Below are 19686 nucleotides of genomic sequence, written 5' to 3' on the forward strand. Positions count from 1 at the left end.
TTTTTTTTTTGACCAATTTGACTGGTCACTTGAATTGAATCCAAACCTCAATAACTCAAAAACAAGTTGGCTGATAAATAAGGTCAACTTGATCCTAATTAGGTTGGAAGGTTTGGGAACAAAAAGCTGTAGGGCTCCAAAGAATAGCCAAAATATTATTGTAATCAAATAATATTATATTTTTATTTGAATAATGAGCATATTATTTGAATAGTTGGATTATGTTCACAAAGTAAATCTGAGCACTGGGGGTCCATGGAATTTATTTTCCAGTTAAATGGGTCTGTGACTACAAAAAATAATAATAATAAAAATTTTAAAAAAATAAAGAGAGAGAGAGCGAGAACCCTTGCTTTATGTAAATCCTTTTGCATGACTGCAATTATTTTCATGGCTTTATTTCTAATCTTAAATAGCCAACAAAAAACATTTAGAGAGGGAAAAAAATACCCAGGTTCTCACTCGTGATGCACCCTAGGTGGCAGGGGTTGTCACTGTCCCTGTATCAAAACAGATGGGAATCTGCAAAGTCATCAAAGGGGCTGTGACAGCAGAGCTCAATACAGTGAGCCTAATTAACTTTCATTGCAGGGGATGTGCCATGAGAAATGATAATGCTCATTTTCATATGTAACTATTCTCATAACCTGACAGAGAACAGCTCGTCCCAGAGCTGGGCTGAATGAAGAGATTATACTGTGACCTTTTCCCTCTGAGTAAGGAACTCTCAAATCTCACTTTCCCATTTGCGTACTGCTTTTAAAAGCAGCCTTGATATTACTGTGGGTACTGTGGTTCAGGAAGATGGAGAGTGTCATGACCACGCTGCTGACTATTAAGTCCACATCTATGTCTCCAGAGTACTAGCACATATACTTTGTTTATAATGAACACTGTTCCAACAGTCCCCTAGTTTTATCTGTGTGATTTACAAAGTAATATATCACAGCACTGTTGAATTCGCAAATCTGACTGGTCAGAAGATTCGTTTTCTATAACAGCACGTTTCTGACAATAGTGCCAGTTGTAATTAAAATCACAGGTTTATCTAAGTCCAGTGTCAGCCATTAGGTTGTGTTTAATTTTGTCTTATTAGCTTCAGGAAAGGGAATAAAACAGAGGCTGGTAAGGGAACAACTGTTTATAGCTGCTATAATGTAAGAACTAACTTGTCCTGCAGATGTTCCACAATATTAAATGTAACTATAAATGGTTAAATTTGGGAAATTTCTTTGGTATAAGAGGAATAAACCCTTCAGGACGTGGTGTTAATACAAAAAAAAAGCCTTTGGGGTGTTACTAGTAGCTCTAACTCATCTCTATTGTTGATTAGTTTCCTATAACAGCATGACATATCATGTTTTATTCCTTAGTTAATGTAAAGACTGTTAGTGTCCAGTTACTATACTTTATTTTTTCTATGCTTGGTATTTTGTGGAACTGTCCTGTTGTGTGTGTCCCTTGTGCCTTTTGATATTTGTTGTTTTACACACTGATGTTATTTTCACCAATTTTAACAAATTAGTAACTGATTTGTTAGTCATAGATAGTCATCTAACTGGCCTGCTGAGTGACATACTACTATTCCAAACAAAGTCTAACTTACACAGGCTTGCACTAATATAGCTCACAGTGGAATGCTGTACATCTAGATCTTGGCCAAAGTAAATTAAGTTACTTGTGTTCATAAATATATTGTAAAATAATAATGAGAGGGTCAGTGTGCTCATGACAGCTCGAACTGTCTCTGCTAAGTCAGTAACAGGTATTTTCTTCTATACTTTGACTCATGACATGAAATATCTGCAAAAGCTCAGAAACAGACAGTGGAGATGACAGTGGAGACTGACTAAAGAAAGTTCATGAAGGCCAGGGCTCGAAAAAAGTTCCAAGATGTACAAACAGCTTAATGCAAGGTCATTTTCTTGAGCAGGAAAGAAAAAGATTACAAGGTCACACTTATTACATCTAGACTTGTAGGTTTATAAAAGACATTTCTTTCTTACCCAGATCAGCTTCTGTATAAAACCATGCAGGAGTGTGCAGATAATGTACTTATATGCATGGAACATGAGTGCCTCAGAAAGCAAATACAACATTTAATATATTATACAATCAGCTATTTAGCATTACAGCAAAACAAGACATGATAGATTCAGTTCAATAGGTGATACCAATTAAATGCCACAGAATACAGCTACTTTGTTATCTGTGTGTTGTGTGTACAGATTGTATGGATTGTTAGACAGTCTATTACAAAACATAATATAACTGTAAAATAATTCTACTTATACATTTCTACTGAAAGGAGTCACAAAAGAACTGCAGTTTACTTATTCAAGCAAAACAGGGGAAAAACTGTACAAGAAAAAAAGCTCTTTATATCTATTGCTTTGACTTACTGAACCACTGACTGTAGACGTTAGTGTCTTGTTTGAAAAGCCATGTCTGAAAGGAGCTGGCACATCATACTTCAGTTCCTGAGTGTGTTCGGGACTGTGTGATATTACACTCCGTTCTGTCTTCACACAGAACAGATGAAGAGGAAGAGAGGGCTGCTCTCAGATGAGACACTATGAGATAGCGGGGATGGGCAGATACAGAGCACATATACTGTGGGGGGAGAAGGTTTTTAGCAGTGCAATCTCAATTACACCCTGAGAGTTAATCAGGGCAGTCCTGCGAGTAATGAGCCAAAGAACAAAATGCTGCAGCAGCTTTAACCAAAACAACTTTGCATTTGTTTGTTGCTTGTATCTGCATTACACTATGGATGCATTTTTTTCAACATTTTTTGGTGTGTTGTTATAGAACAAATAACATATATAATAAGTGTTAATGCAGCCCAATGCAACGTGGAGTTATTGTTACCACTGGGAAATTTATTATTTTCCAATAACAGCACATCCTGAAGTGTTTTATTCCTTTATACGGCAACAATTTACCAAAAATTACAATCTTTTGTTTATGAAAGAATAGTTTGTATTAGTTTATAGTTATCTTTAATGTTGGAACATCTATGAAAAGTTGGTTCCTGTTATCACTTACATTATAGCAGCGTTAAACAGTCATTCCCTCACCAGCCTCTTGTTCTTTCTCTTCTCTTGGTTAATAAGACAAAAAAGCATCTTGTCACGTTACCAAAAAAGAAGTAAAATAAGAAGACTTTCCTGTGGTGGAAAACTTACTTACAAAGTGCTAACACTGGAGTCTTCAATAGATTTTAAATCTATTATTAACCAGGGAACATGCACCTCACAGGCCCCTGTGAATGAGAACAAGCGCATTAATATAAACCAGTATAATATATGTAAAAGATTTGCCTTGCCGCTGGCGCTGTTATCGCAGCCGCTCTTATAGAAAATTGCTCAATATCTTCTGACCAATAAGATTCAAGAATTCGACAGTGCTGTGGTATAATGATTTTGATGCACTATGTGCATAATGTAGCTAATACAGTGAAACTGGTTTTAATAGACATCAGATGTGTTTGTAGTGTGCCATCAGCATTATATCCGTTGCATTTGGAAGTACTGGCCTGCACATGTTCTTGATTACAGATTTTAATGAACAGGCCACATTTGTCTATCAACCTCAAGTCGGAAGCCCCGCGTACTTATCTTCTTGATGATGATATCAGCTCTTATTCAAACAATTTTACTCATTCTTCCCAAAGGATGCAATCATTTATAACCTCTAGTGTACCTTTTGAGGAGCACATAAATCATTAGGGAGCGTTGGACTGTATGGAAATTAATGACACAGAGGAGCTAAAACTTTGACAAATTACAGTTTCCTCTTGTTCTTCAGCTTGTAGAAGGTCCTAAGTTATTTTAATGAACCTAAAAAAAAACATGGGGCCTGTTGTAAAGTGTCCACCTTTTAGCAGTGCTTCAGTCTCCCGGAGGAGCATCATTAGGAAAATCAGTCAATACAACCCCTTTCCAAAGTAGTGTGCTGAAATGCATGATAAAAAGTAGTCCAGCCTAAAAGAAGCTATGGCAAAGTTGGGCAGTAACATAAACCATTTATGTGGTTTAATGTGTATTATATTAAGAGAAGATAATATGATGACACCAGACACCATGCATGCTTTGCGATTTGTATAAATCCAGTGAAATCACTTTTTCTAATTATAAAAATTCACAGGATGTTTTACATTCCAGTTTTCTTAAAAATAGTATAACACACACAGCTATATACATATAATTACATCTGTATACTGTCTATTTTAGTCTTCTGAGTTAATCTAAAAGACCTGCAACAAATGAATAACAATTCACCTTGTTACTAGGTGTGTTTTTTCACACGCTTTAGAGCCATCTAGAAAATAAGCCTGTACAACTGGACCCTAAGGGTACAGTGGAGTGAGACCACAGGCTCACATTCAGCATGGCTGATTACTACACTTAATGACGTTGGCTTCACCTCTTGTTTTAAATCTCCCCAACGAGTGATGGGCCGGCTGTTTATCCACTCAAATTGCTCAGATTGACTCCATACCTTTTCCAGGACGTAGGAGACAAGCGGAAAATGCCAACCAAAACAACTCCTCCATCAATGACTCACATTGTGAAATGCAGCGTTGTGTGCTGGTAAATGTACTATATGCAGTGCTGAGAGGTTTAAAGCTTAATAGTGGGCTGCGTTCTTGCTGTGAGAGAGCTTTTAGAGCTTGGGCTGGAGAGTTGCCGATTTTTTCCCCCAGTTACAAACTTGGAAACTTTGTGAAAACCTTGTAAAACTATTGTTTCTAGTTTTCTAGTAATAGTATTGGTATTAGCATTAGTATTACTATACACTCATTGGCCACTTTAACAGGAACACCTGTACACCTGCTCATGCATGCAATTAACCAATCAAAGAATCAGTGCACAGCAGCACAACGCTTAAAATCAAAAGCTGTAGTTAATGTACATATGAATTGTCTCAATGGGGAAAAATGTGATGTCAGGGACTTTGACCAGGATTTTATGCATTGTGCTGCATGAGTGAGAAGGTACAGCTGTTCCTTATAAAGTGGTCGGTGCATATATCTTTAAGTCAAGTGCTTGCACTATTATGCATTTAATTAAAAGTTCATAATAAAGTTAATAATAAATATTTTATGACCTAACATATGCTTGCATGTGGTGTCTTTTAACTTTAATTAATATATGGAAATTTGTTTAGAACTTCTTATTAAAAAAGGATTCCCAAGGGTTCTTTGAATAGTTAAGGGGTTTTGATTGGAACCCCTCTCAGGATAACCCCCCCAGAGGAATAATTCAAGGAACAGTTTAGGATTCTGGATTTAACCTTTTTTTCTAGGAGGAAAACTGAGAACAGAGACTCTGTTGTCTTGGCCCATTGCTCTAGTGAGTGTCCTAATACCCTGAAGTCCTGTTGAAATGCTAACTTTTGTTTATCTTAAGGGGGGAAAAAAACGGAATAAGGGAGAGCTTTACTATTTGAAAACGTAATCAGTAAATTCAAGTGTAGAAAGGCCATATGGAAAACAATACATGGCCAGTATGGAATAAATTAACCCAAAACACATCAAACAAAATGTCCACTCGCTGTTCCATCAATGCAGGATCTCTTCACTGTCGCCATGGTGCTTTATCTTTCTATGATAACAATCAAGTGGTTTTGAAAAATGAAAGAGAGAAAAAAAATCCATCAAGTGCTGAGGGGAAGGCCATCATTTGCCAGTGGCTTATCGTCACATCCTGGGATCCTTTGCTGAAGGCCTAGAATAATTTAATTGGAAGAAAAAAAAAATGTTATTAAGTTACTATTACAGTCCAGTCTGTTTGGCTTCACTTAAGCCAAGTATGAAGTGAAGAAACAGTGCAGCAATGCCTGCGTCCTTTTTCAAATTCATATGCCTTTTTTGTTTAAATTAAATTAATGTAATTTAATATAGTAATATACTTCCTAGTTTATGTTGTCTTTTTTCTGCAATTTCTTCCAGTATTAGCTGAAGGCAATTTCCATTTTTTTCCCTTTGTGTGTCATTGAGACTACATTTCCTAAACTGTTGCCTACACAGCATATAAATTTCAATGACGGTGTTAACTGCTCAGTTCTGGTTGTGTGAGTTCACACATAGTTACGTTAATGAAGAGGAGAAAACTCTGATCCCAAATAATGAGAGTGTTTAATTGATCTTAATGCACTTAAAGTATACAACTTAAATTACCTCACACTCACACACACACACACACACACACACACACACACACACACACATTCAAACATCTTCATTCAGTATGCAATTGGACAATAGGAGCGATTTTAATGCTCTGTAATTAAGGCCCAGACAAAATGTTCCCCAAAAGATGTGATAAATGGCGAATGTATTCTCTGTTATGGCCCCCAAGGGGCTGATACATAAATATTAATCCTATCGCTGAGACCCTAAGGCTGGCTTTATATTCAAATTCCTTCATTCTTAAGAGAGATACAGAGTGGAAAGATGGTCCACGACTGACGCTGGCTCATACACATAATAAAAAAAAACAACCCCTGAACAAATTTTGGACTTGTACTGAAAATGAGGTAAAAAAAAAAAAAACAGGAATCCAGCAGATGGAACAAAGTGATTTAAAGGTCTAATTCGTTAGCTTCGCACGTACGCTGAGTAGCATCCGAGCATGAACAAATACTGTATAACTTCAATAACTTCACTGTATAACTGAAGTACACCAAGCATGTTGTTTAAAAAGCAATAAAAAATTCACAAAGCACTTGGCATCCATATTTATTTTTGTTTTGCGACACAGATGACACCGCCTTTCATGTGGATTAAAGCCCAGTACGGACAAATATGAAGGAGCGCCCACTGCAATCAAATGATTATACATCACACATGTATGACAAATTACCACTTTCATCTCCTGCGGTTGCATTAATATTCTGTTTTTTTTTTTTTCTCCTGCTCACTGCTTCTCCATTACCACAGCGAGGTCAGGCTAAGAGCTGCTAAATAAAAAGGGCAGCTGGAAGACCGTGGACAGCAGACACACTGGAGACAGAGCGATTTATAAAAAAGTTAACGTCCAGCGTCACACTAATGATGGATAGCGTACAGCCAGGAGGAGTTTCCGTCCCCCATTGAGAATGCATCATTTCCCATCAGTCGGATGGAGGAAGTCTCAAACAGGAAACAGGGAATGAAATCAACAAATGGCCGCTAGCGAAAGAAATGGAATTCCCTCCTGTGGGGTGACAACTTACAGAGATTGATGTTAACTACTGGTGTAGTAATATTGGTCTGATTGTTAGCTACAGTAATCAGTACCAGTGAGATTAACTTACCCGAGTTTGACTCATTGTCTCTTGTTGTTGTTATTCGGTGGTTCAAATATCATGTGAACACGTTTTCTTGATTGTGGGGATTACAACAATCAGTTGAGCTAGGCTGAAATGATTAAAGTTTGTATAAAATTTTGACATGCATGCAGTGAAAGTTTCCTTTCATCTGTATATTCATGGAGAGCTGGAGTTCAGCACAGTTTGATGAATTCCTTTCTCAAAGAAACCTGATTCAACATAGGCTTCTTAGTGTTGGACTCTGAATTGATGACCTTCGCTTTGCAATGTACATGATGACAGAAATCCTTTTACTGGATTCTCAAATTATTTGTGTGGAGGCCTGGGAAAACCCTTCATGTGGTCAAATTTTGACATTTTCTACTATGTATAAAATTCTAAAAAAAAACAAACAAACAAACAAACAAATAAAGAACCCCCTCCATCCCCCCCGCTCCCCCCAAAAAAGGCTTTCCTGAACTAAAATGTCTTATTTGCACACATCTCTATCAATCAGAAGTAAAGTTCTGGCATTGTAAAAATTACCCCAGCAGTGAAAAGGGAGAAATTGCATATATATTTTTTTCTTATCTTCTTTCTTATTTTCCAATTCCACTGAATGATGCCCCACCTACCTCTTCATTTTCACTCTAAACTACTGTACTTAGAAAAACAACACTATTGCCAAATTTTAAAGAATTAGAATTTTACAATGGGAAATGAGTTCTCACGTTGATTACCAGCATCAGTCTCAGAACCTAAAAGTAAAAGTCACTTGAACATGATCCTCATCATCATCATCATCATCATCATCTCTTCACTCGACCGAACATTAGGGTGGAAATAATCACTGATTAATTCAGTCAGTTATGGTCTGTAGGCTAAATTTCTTTTATTAGGTCATTTACACATTTGAAAACTTTGTCCTCTGTCGTCTGTACACAGTATGCACACAGAGTGCAAGTGCTCTTCTCTATTTTGATTATGATGTGATGCCACAGGAGCATTGCAGACATTTTGACAGCCAGTATCTGATTATAAAACAAACAAATTGATTATGTCCATTTCGCTATGGCATGTAACTGTCCAAAAACTTGATCAAATTGTGAGAAAAGCACACTTAGCTAGCAAAGTTTTAGACATCTTTAGGCACACTGAATACATTTCCCGCTGTGTTAAAATGGCTCCTTAACCAACATGAGCTTTGCAGGCAAGACAAGGTTAGAAAGTATCTGAAATAAAACATTTCCTCATTAGTTTGATAAAAATATTTAATTTGAAAAATAATAAATATTTTGTTTGAAAAAATATTATTTAGAAATGTCTTAATATATTGTTGGCAGAAAGACTCAATTTTTATCATTTATGGCTGTTTTCCAGTACATGAGAAGGGTTTTCCCAGGCCACCACACAGTCACATCCTTCTTATCCAACCTGACCTCACACAAAATTCATAGACATTCTTACTAAAGGAGATATTCTTTTGGATTTTATACAAATAAAATGATATGAAATGCCTTATCCCTTAACTGGTCCCCTTGTCCAAATTCTGAGCCATCAGTTTATCATTTGTACATCCTCCACAGATCCTCCAAACTAAACATTTTAGGTGCAATCTGAGCTTTGTGAAGGACATACATTCATGGCAATCAGTGTAACAAACAAAGCAAGTGAATACATCATTGCCTCATCCCTTGGTACTGTAAGTCCCATGAGCATCCCACTAAACACTCTTGTCTGTATGCTTGGCTGTCAGACATTCTCTCACCTCGGCGCAGAACTCAGTACAGTACACATCCTCTGAAATTGTTTTTCTGGTCCTGCCATATCCACAGAATTTAGCAGTAGACAAAATAAAAATAATGCCCAGGCTCTCCACGGACCTGAGAGTGTTTGATATGGATTCTGTGCAGGAAGAAGTGCGTAGGGTGCACCATGGGGGAGCAAATATGAGTGGAGGCAGACACTCACAGATTGTGTGTGTATATGACGTTTTTATAATGCCAGAGCATTCCCTGGACAAAAAAACACATCATGTTTGTGGGATCACATGCTTGCGAAAGGGAGTGTAAACAAATTAATTATGTGGTTTTCTGTGGGACCTTAACATGGGGAAATGGATCCAGTAATATGACATGATGAACAATGTAGCGTCCTCTTCTTTTGTATTGTATGAATGGTTATACTCTTCTAGGGAGATTAAACGCCTTGCGCTTTCATTATCATGCCGTATGGTAACATTTTTCAGTTTGTTCAGCACCACAATCTGTGACAACAATGATGCTATGATGCATGGTATATTTTTCTTACTATTCTAACATTCAGCTCATTTCCTCTTAATTACTACTTACATTTCTTTTTATTTGCTATGCACAGCATGTGTGGGCAATTACAACCAGGCTTCCAGTTGTGCTGGTCTAGTTAGGAATTTTGAAATTTTTATTTCTCTCACTGACTTTAAATATAATGGGGCAAAAGTATCTACATGTATACTTAACCACTTACACAAATGAAGTGTGACATTTTAAAAATGTAAAAAAAAAAATCAATACAAACATGAGCAATGCATTTTTTAAAACCACAGATTAATTAGCAATGCTGGCTGTGGCACCTTGGAGCAAGTGAAGTATTTCAATTGAATTACATCACTTGAGTCTGTGAAGCAGGGGTCTGTTCCCTTGAGGCCTACTCAGTGGAAGTTTCTACAAAGCAGTCAGCCTTATTATATCCATCTATTAACCAAGTGTGGTGTAGGGCACTGGAGAATCACAGCCGCCTTCCTGAGCTTCCTCTGTGATTTCTTCTTTCTTTTACAGAGCATGCCCATATTAAAACAAATAAAAATTAGCAAACTTTACTCCTTGGAGATAGAGTAACTTTCAGAGCATTTTCAGAGCATTTCAGAGGTTTCAATGGATGGCAGGTTTTATTTGTATATACTCAATATACATTCACCATCCACTTTATTAGGAACATCTGCACACATGCTCATTCATGCAGTTATCCAATTAGCTAGATACAGCTCAAGGGCTTCAGTTAAAGTTCATATCAAACATCAGAATGGGGGAAAATGTAATCTTACTGAGTTTGACTGTGCCATGCTTGCTGGTGCCAGACAGGCTGTTCTGAGTATTTCAGAAACTGCTGATCTCCTGGGATTTCGCTAGAGTTTTTATATTAAAAAAATGGTGCCAAAAACAAGAAAACTTTCAGTGAGTGGCAGTTATATGGGTAGAAATGCTTTTTTGATGTGAGAGGTCGAAGGAGAATGGTCAAACTGGTTCAAGCTGACAGGAAGGCTATGCTAACTCAAATAACCACTCTTTACAATCATGATGAACAGAAAAGCATCCCAGAATGTACAACACATTGAACCCTGAAACAGCTGGGCTACAACAGCAGAACACCACATCAGGGTTCCACCCCTGTCAGCCAAGGACAGGAATCTGAGGCTACAGTGGGTACAGGATAGTAAATAATAAATAAATAATCAGTGACAGAGTGGTGTTATGTGGCCCAACATGAAGATTACATGGTAAATTACTGTTACCATTCTCAAGATTTTCCTATAACAGTACTTCACAAGGTGTTTCTGCTGACACAGCACACTGCACTCTTATCAATTTATAGTTATTTAACGTTGTGCACCGTCCATGAAAAAAGTAAGTTCCTGCTATCACTTATATTAGAGCAACTATAAACAGCTATTCCCTCATGTGATTCTCTTTTTACTCTCTCTTGAAGCTAATAGGCTAATAAGAAAAAATAAAATACAGCTTGGCACATACACCGATCAGCCATAACATTATGACCACTGACAGGTGAAGTAAATAATATTGATTATGTCATTACAATAGCACCTGTCAAGGGTTGAGATATATTAGGCAGCAAGTCACCAGTCGGTTCTCGAAGTTGACGTGTTGGAAACAGGAAAAATGGGCAAGCATAAGGATTAGAGAGACTTTGACAACGGCCAAATTGTGATGGCTAGATGACTGGGTCGGAGCATCTTTAAAACTGCAGGCCTTGTGGGGTGTTCCCGGTATGCAGTGGTTAGTACCTACCAAAAGTGGTCCAAGGAAGGACAACCAGTGAACTAGCGACAGGGTCATGGGCACCCAAGGCTCACTGATGCGCGTGGGGAGTGAAGGCTAGTCCATCTGGTCTGATCCCACAGAAGAGCTACCGTAGCACAAATTGCTGAAATGTTAAAGCTGCCCATGCTGACCTCTGTCCACTGCCAAAAGTGCCTACAATGGACAGGTGAGCACAGTCAGAATTGGACCACGGAGCAATGGAAGAAGGTGGCCTGGTTCGATAAATCACATTTTCTTTTACATCATGTGGAAGGCCGGGTGCGTGTGCATTGTTTACCTGGAGGCAGTGTGATGCTCTGGGCAATGTTCTGCTGGGAAACTTTGGGTGCTGGCATTCATGTGGATGTTACTTTGACACGTACCACCTACCTAAACATTGTTGCAGACCAGGTACACCCCTTCATGGCAACGGTATTCCCTAATGGCAGTGGCCTCTTTCGGCAGGATGATGCACCCTGTACACCCACACTGTAAAAATTGTTCAGGAATGGTTCGAGGAACATGACAAAGAGTTCAAGGTGTTGACTTGGCCTCCTAATTCCCCAGCTCTCAATCCAGTCGAACATCTGTGGGGTGTGCTGGCCCCACCTCGCAAATTACAGGACTTAAAGGATCTATTGTTAACGTCTTTGTGCCAGATACCACAGCACACCTTCAGGGATCTAGTGGAGTCCATGCCTTGACGGGTCAGGGCTGTTTTGGCAGCAAAAGGTGGACCAACACAATATTAGGCAGGTGGTCATAATGTTATGGCTGATCGGTGTACCTGAGATACTGTAAAATGCCTCTGTTCTGAGGCTTTTCCCACAGTGGAAAAAAAGTGTTGATACTGACTAAAGTCTTCTTTCATAAATGCTAAACCTTTCCTTACAGAAATCCTCACTAGAGCAAGGTTTTTCATTGTTAAATAACAGCAGTTTTTTTAATCTCTTTACTGTTAGGCTTAGATTGTATGCAGCATCCACCACGCAAGTCCCTGTGAATGAGCAGTTACTATAGAAATGATAACATATTAGAACAAGCACATAAACATAAACCTGTGTTTTGAATTACAGCCAAATCTACTCTCAGAGCTGCTGTTACAGAAAATTACTCAATACTTTCTGACCAATCAGACTGAAGAATTCAGCAGCATGGAATAATTAGCTCATAAATATAAAACACTACCCTGTTGAACTATGTTATTAAGTACTTTTTTTAATACCAGGTGAAAATGAGAGAAATTTTACACTGTGATTTTTATGCTATATTGAAGTCTGATCAGTTTTTAAAAAATATTCTACAGTGATTTAATATGGGGTCGTGCTACATTGCAAGGCTGCAGTGCCATTAATCTCTGTTATTGTCTGTAGAAAATGCAAAGTAAGCAGATACCAAAATATACCGAAAACAGTGATATTGAGTTTCATGGTTATCATATCATGATTTTTCCATACAGTTCCAGTCCTACCTTTGATCAACTTCATCCAGATGTCATAATATGAATAACACTGAAACCATTAAACCAGGTCTAAACCTGCACTGCGAACTCACAAGCAGCAGCATCCAGCACAGACTGACTTAAAGCTGTCGTAACTCAGTTTGCAGAGGCCTTGCTGCTAACTGTGTGGGAGGAAATGACAGAGCAAATATTATTTTTTGTAAGACTCTGTGTGGCTGGCAGTCCTAAGTGTCCTCCAGTTGAAACTCAATCCCTGACAAAAACAGTGCTACATTGTAAACCTGGCATTTTTACCCCCTCCTCCGTATTTCACACATCAGTTTCATTTGTCGCTCAACAGATACCAGTCAAGGAAGGAACAGCAAGCGGTTAAGTGTTTTTTCCACTGACCTTTGACCTACGTGTCTTTTGCTTTCTAAGTCTCATCCCCTGGCTCAGCTCGGCTGTCAGCGATGCCGGCAGCTTGGCTCTTGGCTTGTCAGCACTGTGGGTCTGTCCATCTTCAGCCAAAACAGAGAAGTCTCATGCTCTTTGGACCAGAATGAAAACTAAGATGCAGTTTTACACATAAATAAAACATCAATTAAGTGTCTATAGTCATTAGCATATTGCAGATTTTACACACAATCAGTTAATTTTAAAGTGATATCAATATAATCAATAATCAATATTAATGGCTTTACCTCATCTCCTTACTTGCCTGTAATCACCAGTAATTGCTCCTGTAATCACCAGTAATTGCTCATATGCATAAATTAATATATATTAATATGTAAATATATACTAATTAATACACTAAATATATTCATATATGCATATATCATTTTTATTTAATTCTATTTTCTATTTAAAAGACAGATCTGCTTCAAAATTCTGAAATAAACAATCTGATTTCATGAGAAATCAAATTTCATGTGAATTTCAATGTGTGAGAATGATGTGGTTGGATTTCTATTGATTTCATAAGAAAGAAATCATAGGAGAAATTAGGAAAGCAAACCCTACCTCCAAACCTAACATTAAAATTTTCATCTTTCAACTTTCATCTTTCATCTTCAATCTTTTCATCTTACTTGAGCAATGCAAATTTGTAATAATAAGAAAGTAAGGCCATGCTGCAAATTAATTATACACTCTTAAAAGGTTTCATAGTTTTATAAATGGGCTCTATTTGGAAACATCTCTGGTACGGATAAACTCTCCTTCGGAAAAAAAACACCCACACAAAAAATATTCATAAATAATACAAGATCACATCTTGTATTTTGTTCTATATTTGTCTTTTTACTATTAATGCAAATGGATTGAGTGCATAATAATAATAATAATTATGAACCTCAATAATGAACCTCAATTTGTAGAGTACTGTTAATGTAAGATATGCCAAACATTAGCACATCACTTCTAATTATTTTAGAAATCATTCACAGCCCTGTCTCACAGGAATGGCATTATAGCCTGGCTTAGACAGCACTTTGCAATTCAGGCAAAGCAGATCCTGTTACTGAGAGGAATAAAGGTCTGTGGAATCAGCTTTGATTGAGGTAGAATGATGGCAGGGATTCAAAATTGGGGCTAGCTGCCCTCTGATCTGAGCGCTGTGCCCTTGTCTTGTTCTACCTTCACCCGGCGTGCTCACATAAAAACCCAAGTGATCTACCCGTGGGTAGATACCATTATCACACGCAAGGCCTCGAGTAGCATTTCATATCCTGTTTGGGTTATCCTTAATCTGCAGAATGCAGGGCAAAGAGAGGGAGAGATCGAGGGAGGGAGGGGAACGAGAGGGGAATAAGACTGTAAGACATTTTTCCATTCCATTTCACAAACATCCATCTGAGAATAAAATGCTGGGAAGAGGGCAGAGTAATGTATTCATCTCTGAAGCAAAGTGGGATTGGTGGCAGCGAAAGAGACAGGGGAGAGAAGGACAAAGGAAGGAGGGAGGGGGAAGATGATATCGTACCATTGTTTGCTGTAAATTGATGCCAGAGAAGTTGATTATTTTGACTGTGGGCCCAAACAGAGGCTCACTCGTCGGCGCTATATGCCGTACATCTGTCAGCTCCTGGTTGCACACCTGCACTTGCCATCGTCTGCACATTCCTGGCATTTTTGCAATGTTTTGATGCATTTTTAATTCTTCCAGTAACCATGGAAATATGATTTTTTTCTGTCTTTCCTTTTTTTTGGCAGAGAAGACATAAAACAACGCAGGTGCTAGGCAGAGCGCCCGGGGCGACAATATTTGAAAAATCTTCAAATGTGTGCGAGAACGCCAGAGCCTGCCAGCAAGGTCACAGTGGTGGCTGCTCACCGATTGTCAAGTTGCTCCTCCACCAGTAAATACACTTCCAACACACATGCAACAGCACAGAGTTTAAAACGTGATGAAGACTCATGACCTTGCAAATTCTATGAGCATGGTTTGGCTTGAGCTCTGGTTTCAGGAGTCTCCATGACAGCCCAACTTCATTATAATTCATTTGACTCCAGATGAAGCATGAAGATGAAGACTTATTGTTTTTGCTTTCTCCACATCCCCAGAATAGCTCAGCTCCAGCTATGATTTTTTCTTGCTCCATGCATTCATTTGTGTGGGAAGGATGGCAAATTGTACTGGCTAATCTGGGCAACTTGGCCGCTCGGTGTTCTCCTCCAGGAACTCCAAGCTGCTCAGTAATATATTGTTTGAGAACAAATTGTCACACCAGTGACAATTGTTGATTGTCTGAACTAATGTTGTTTAATATGTCTTTTTATTTGTACTGCAAATGCAACCAGTACATAGCAATAGTCAAATTTGCTGAAATGCAGCATCACATTTAGTATCAGGATCTTTAACTTGCACAGACAATCCTTTAAGAAAAAGGTAAATCCAATTATATTTAGTTTATTCAAGTTCATTACAAGGCTACTTGGAGGAGAAAGGTACATTAAATGTCCAGTATACTTTCAGTTTACTGTTAATGTAATTTACTAGCATAAACACTCACTCTCCACTTTAATTTTTTTAATTATCTCACCAAAACTGGACAGCTGAAGTTTGGAAAAAGACCAGACAATGTTTTTTCTAATCCTCAACTGTCCAGTTTTGTTGAGGCTGTGCCCACTGTAGCCTCAGCCTTCCTGTTCTTGGCTGAAAGGAGTGGAGCCTGATGTGGTCCTGACATGTTGTGTGTTCTGAGATGCGTTTCTGCTCAGCATGGCTGTAAAGAGTGTGTATTTTAATTACCGTAGCGTTCCTGTCAGCTGGAACCAGTCTGGCCATTCTCCTCTGACCTCTCTCATCAATGAGGCATTTCCGTGCTCAGAACTGCTGCTCACTGGATTTTTAGTGGGTTTTTTTGTGCATCTTTCTGTTTAAAACCTACAGAGTGTTGTGTGTGAAAATCCCAGGAGATCAGCAGTTTCTGGAATACCTATACCATGGTCAAATTTACTGAGATCAACATTAACTGAAGCTCTTGACCTGTATCTGCGTGATTTTATGTTTTGTACTGCTGCCACATTGACTGACTCAATAATTGCATGAATTGGCAGGTGTAAAAGTGTTCCTAACAAAGTGGCTGGTGAGTGTGTATTTACAAAGATAGATAGATAGATAGATAGATAGATAGATAGATAGATAGATAGATCCTTGACCCCTGCCCCCCCCCCCAACCAACCTTTCATTCTCTCCTGCTGTCCACTAAAATTTTTGGAGAAAAAAAAATTATAAATCTATTTAAACCTTGGCCTCGTCATGCTGCCTTTGGGTATCTTTTTGTTCATGGCTGGCTAGCCTTACATTTTCTGGTTGGTGATTGGCAGAGTGTCCAGCAGGCCAGTTCCTTGAAGACTACCACAGTAGTGTCTGGTGGTCCAGCGTTATTGATTTCCTGCTTGTGCTGGCTGCCTGAGCTGTCAGTCAAGAGCTTGGAACAGTGGGATGTCATTGGGAGTTCATTGACAACACGTGCTACTTGGCAGATGTGAAGCCAAGAGCGAAGGAGCAAAACATGTTAGCGTGAATGACAGCAATAGCACAATAGTGAGTGAGAGATAGAAAAAAGCACAATCCAGAACGCTATGAAAATGGTATCATCTTAAAAAAAAAAAAAGTTTTCGGAGTATATGTGTACACTGTGGGTTGAATAGAATCCACTCAGTCCTGAGAGAAAAATTTTCTCACTTGGCAGGAACTTGATATGGAGTTATTTCACTTTTGTAGAGTACTAGAGCTTGCTCCTCACAGTGAACCAAGTGATTAGTTACAAAGAATAATCTTGGGCACAATGATTAATCTACCTTGGAGACGGTGAAGTGGAAAAGTATTGAGAAACATTACACCTATTGAAGCTCATGGTTCGATTTTCAGTGACAGGTCTGAAGTGTGAGAATGAATATCTTTCTCTCTTTTAAAAAAGTGAGGAGAATAACTACAGAAAAGTAAAGGAGAACTTTTGAGATGGTCTGACTCAATTGCATAAGTTGTCTTTAACTGACCAGACAGCCTACCTTTTTTTCTCTCTCATAAAAAATGTCTTTCTGAAAAGACTGACATACTCGTGTCTCATGATATAATTCATCAATTTCAATGTTAAAATGACCAAATGTAGCCTTTTGCAATCACTAAAGGCAGCTTACACTGGATAGCGATACTATATGGTCAAATCTAAATTCTGCATTAAAAGAACCTGGCACAATCCATAAGACTTATAGAACATCACACAAAGGTATTGAACAAAGTAAATCACTAACTATACAGTCAATGTGCCATTTATTAATGATTTTGAAATGTAACAGTTTTCAAATTTGTGACCCATTTGTGTGGGTGATCCTTTAGATTTATATATTCATCAGACCCTAGTTTGTACCTTCATCATAATTATTTTGATTTATCTTCAATAAAAAATAATTCAAAAATAATATTTTGCTCATCTTGAACACTTGCAGCATCTTTAAAAAAAAAGCCCTGCCATTGAAAATAGAAACATGAACTGGATTTATGATAAAATCAAGTTATTTTTACAATCTGAGATGTAGCTACCACTGAGAACTGCCTATCTGTATTATTCAGTTTATGTCTCTGTCTTATTATGTATGGTGTTTTTACCTCCTGTTCCTATTTTATACTATTTTGGAAAGCAGAAAAAAGATGATACATTTTATTTATTTATCTATTTATTTATTTATTTATTTATTTAAAAATGAGCTTTTACTTTTTGAAATTAATGCTCTGTCACATTTAAGGAAAAAAACATTATCAATTTTTCAAAACATCTTTTAAAGATATCATGTTGCCATTAATGGGCCGCAGTCTTACCAGCACCAATAGAGTATCATTAAATATAGAAATATCCATAAATACTTTAATGATGTCTTTCCTCTTCCTCTCATTTTAATGTCTTTGAAGTCTCTAAAATCACAAAACCTCACCCCTTTAGGATGTGATGGTAAAGAATACTGAAATAATGTTAAAATACATCCCCTTATCCTTCTAAAGCCATTTAAAGCCATTCTGCAGAACATGTTTTCTAATTGCTGATGTATTAAATGCAGCAGAAATTTTTGCAAATCACTGGAGATAAAGTAGTCAGGTAGTTTTCCAGCACACACTGCTGTACTTTGTCTTTTTTTTTTTTAAACAGTCTCAGCAGATTTAAATGCACTAGTGATGGGGCGGCACATCAAGCTGTCTGCAAGGAAAACATTTTCACCTACAGCAACCTGACAGTGTGGAAGAAGCACCATTATTGCTGCATGCTTAATTGAACATTCATGCCTCATGTGTGTGTATGCGTGTGTGAGCAGTCATGCACTTCTGTCTTGTGTCAGGTGGAGACGTGGCATATCACTGTGGAAACAAAAATCAGTGTTCTACATGTAAATGATGTGGCTACAAAGACAAATTTTCTAATGCTCTGACATGACATCTTTCTCCTGTCCAACTGTGGGATGCAGTCTGTTGAGTTCTAATTGTGAAGGGCTGTAATGAGAAAGTCATGTGAACATATCGTGGAGAGATTGGTTCGAGAGAATGTTAGAAAAAAAAATGGATGTCCATTTCATGCACTGGTTATGAATATCAAATTCAGGATAAGCTTCATTTTGAAAGAGCAAACATTAAAATGCTAAAAATTGCATCTGGCTGTTCTAGAGCTTTCACAGCAGTAACATTGGTGGAATGATGGAAAGTATAGTGATGGTTAATTATTTAAAAGTGCACGAGCAGGATCTGAAGGACTAATATTGCTCATAGTAACAGTGGCAGTTCTACTTTTAGGTTATTTGACTTTTTATTTTACATTTTCTTTTTTGCATTGGTTTTCCCGAGTTAAATTGATTAATATTAAATTGGTCATGTACATTTAGAATTTAAATTGCATAAAATATATATATATGTATATATATATATATATATATATATATATATATATATATATATATATATATATATATCAAAAGATATTTTTAAATAATTTTCACACCAAAACTGATAATCAAGGAAACTGAAGGTTTTTACTTACCTCTTTATATAGGAAAGGTTTTACTTCCTTTTATTCAGGATCCTCAGGGCAGAACTTGTGGAGTTTTTCCATTTGTTCATTTCCTTGCCACATAGTAATAGTAAAGTGGTCAGCTTGTGACCATGACCTCACATATCTAGCCTATAATAGGACCTCACATATCTAGCCTATAATAGGACCTCACATATCTAGCCTATAATAGGACCTCACATATCTAGCCTATAATAGGACCTCACATATCTAGCCTATAATAGGACCTCACATATCTAGCCTATAATAGGTCCAGGCTACATCACATTCATCTTCTTTCCCATTCTTGTCTTTTTGAGGAATTGGAGAA

General features: G+C 37.6%; 1 long non-coding RNA gene across 1 annotated transcript; it reads right to left on the reverse strand.

Moving 5' to 3' along the window:
• Positions 1–1137: 1137 nt before the first annotated feature.
• LOC113526295 (uncharacterized) lies at positions 1138–19480 on the reverse strand. The gene is made up of 3 exons (XR_003402754.3): positions 19347–19480; positions 13225–13363; positions 1138–5732 (listed from the first exon to the last, which is right to left on the reverse strand). It is a non-coding gene; the product is annotated as an uncharacterized LOC113526295 (long non-coding RNA).
• Between the last annotated feature and the right edge of the window lie 206 nt (positions 19481–19686).

The sequence above is a fragment of the Pangasianodon hypophthalmus genome, chromosome 11, assembly GCF_027358585.1.
Source record: "Pangasianodon hypophthalmus isolate fPanHyp1 chromosome 11, fPanHyp1.pri, whole genome shotgun sequence".
In the NCBI taxonomy this organism is placed as follows: Eukaryota; Metazoa; Chordata; class Actinopteri; order Siluriformes; family Pangasiidae; genus Pangasianodon; species Pangasianodon hypophthalmus.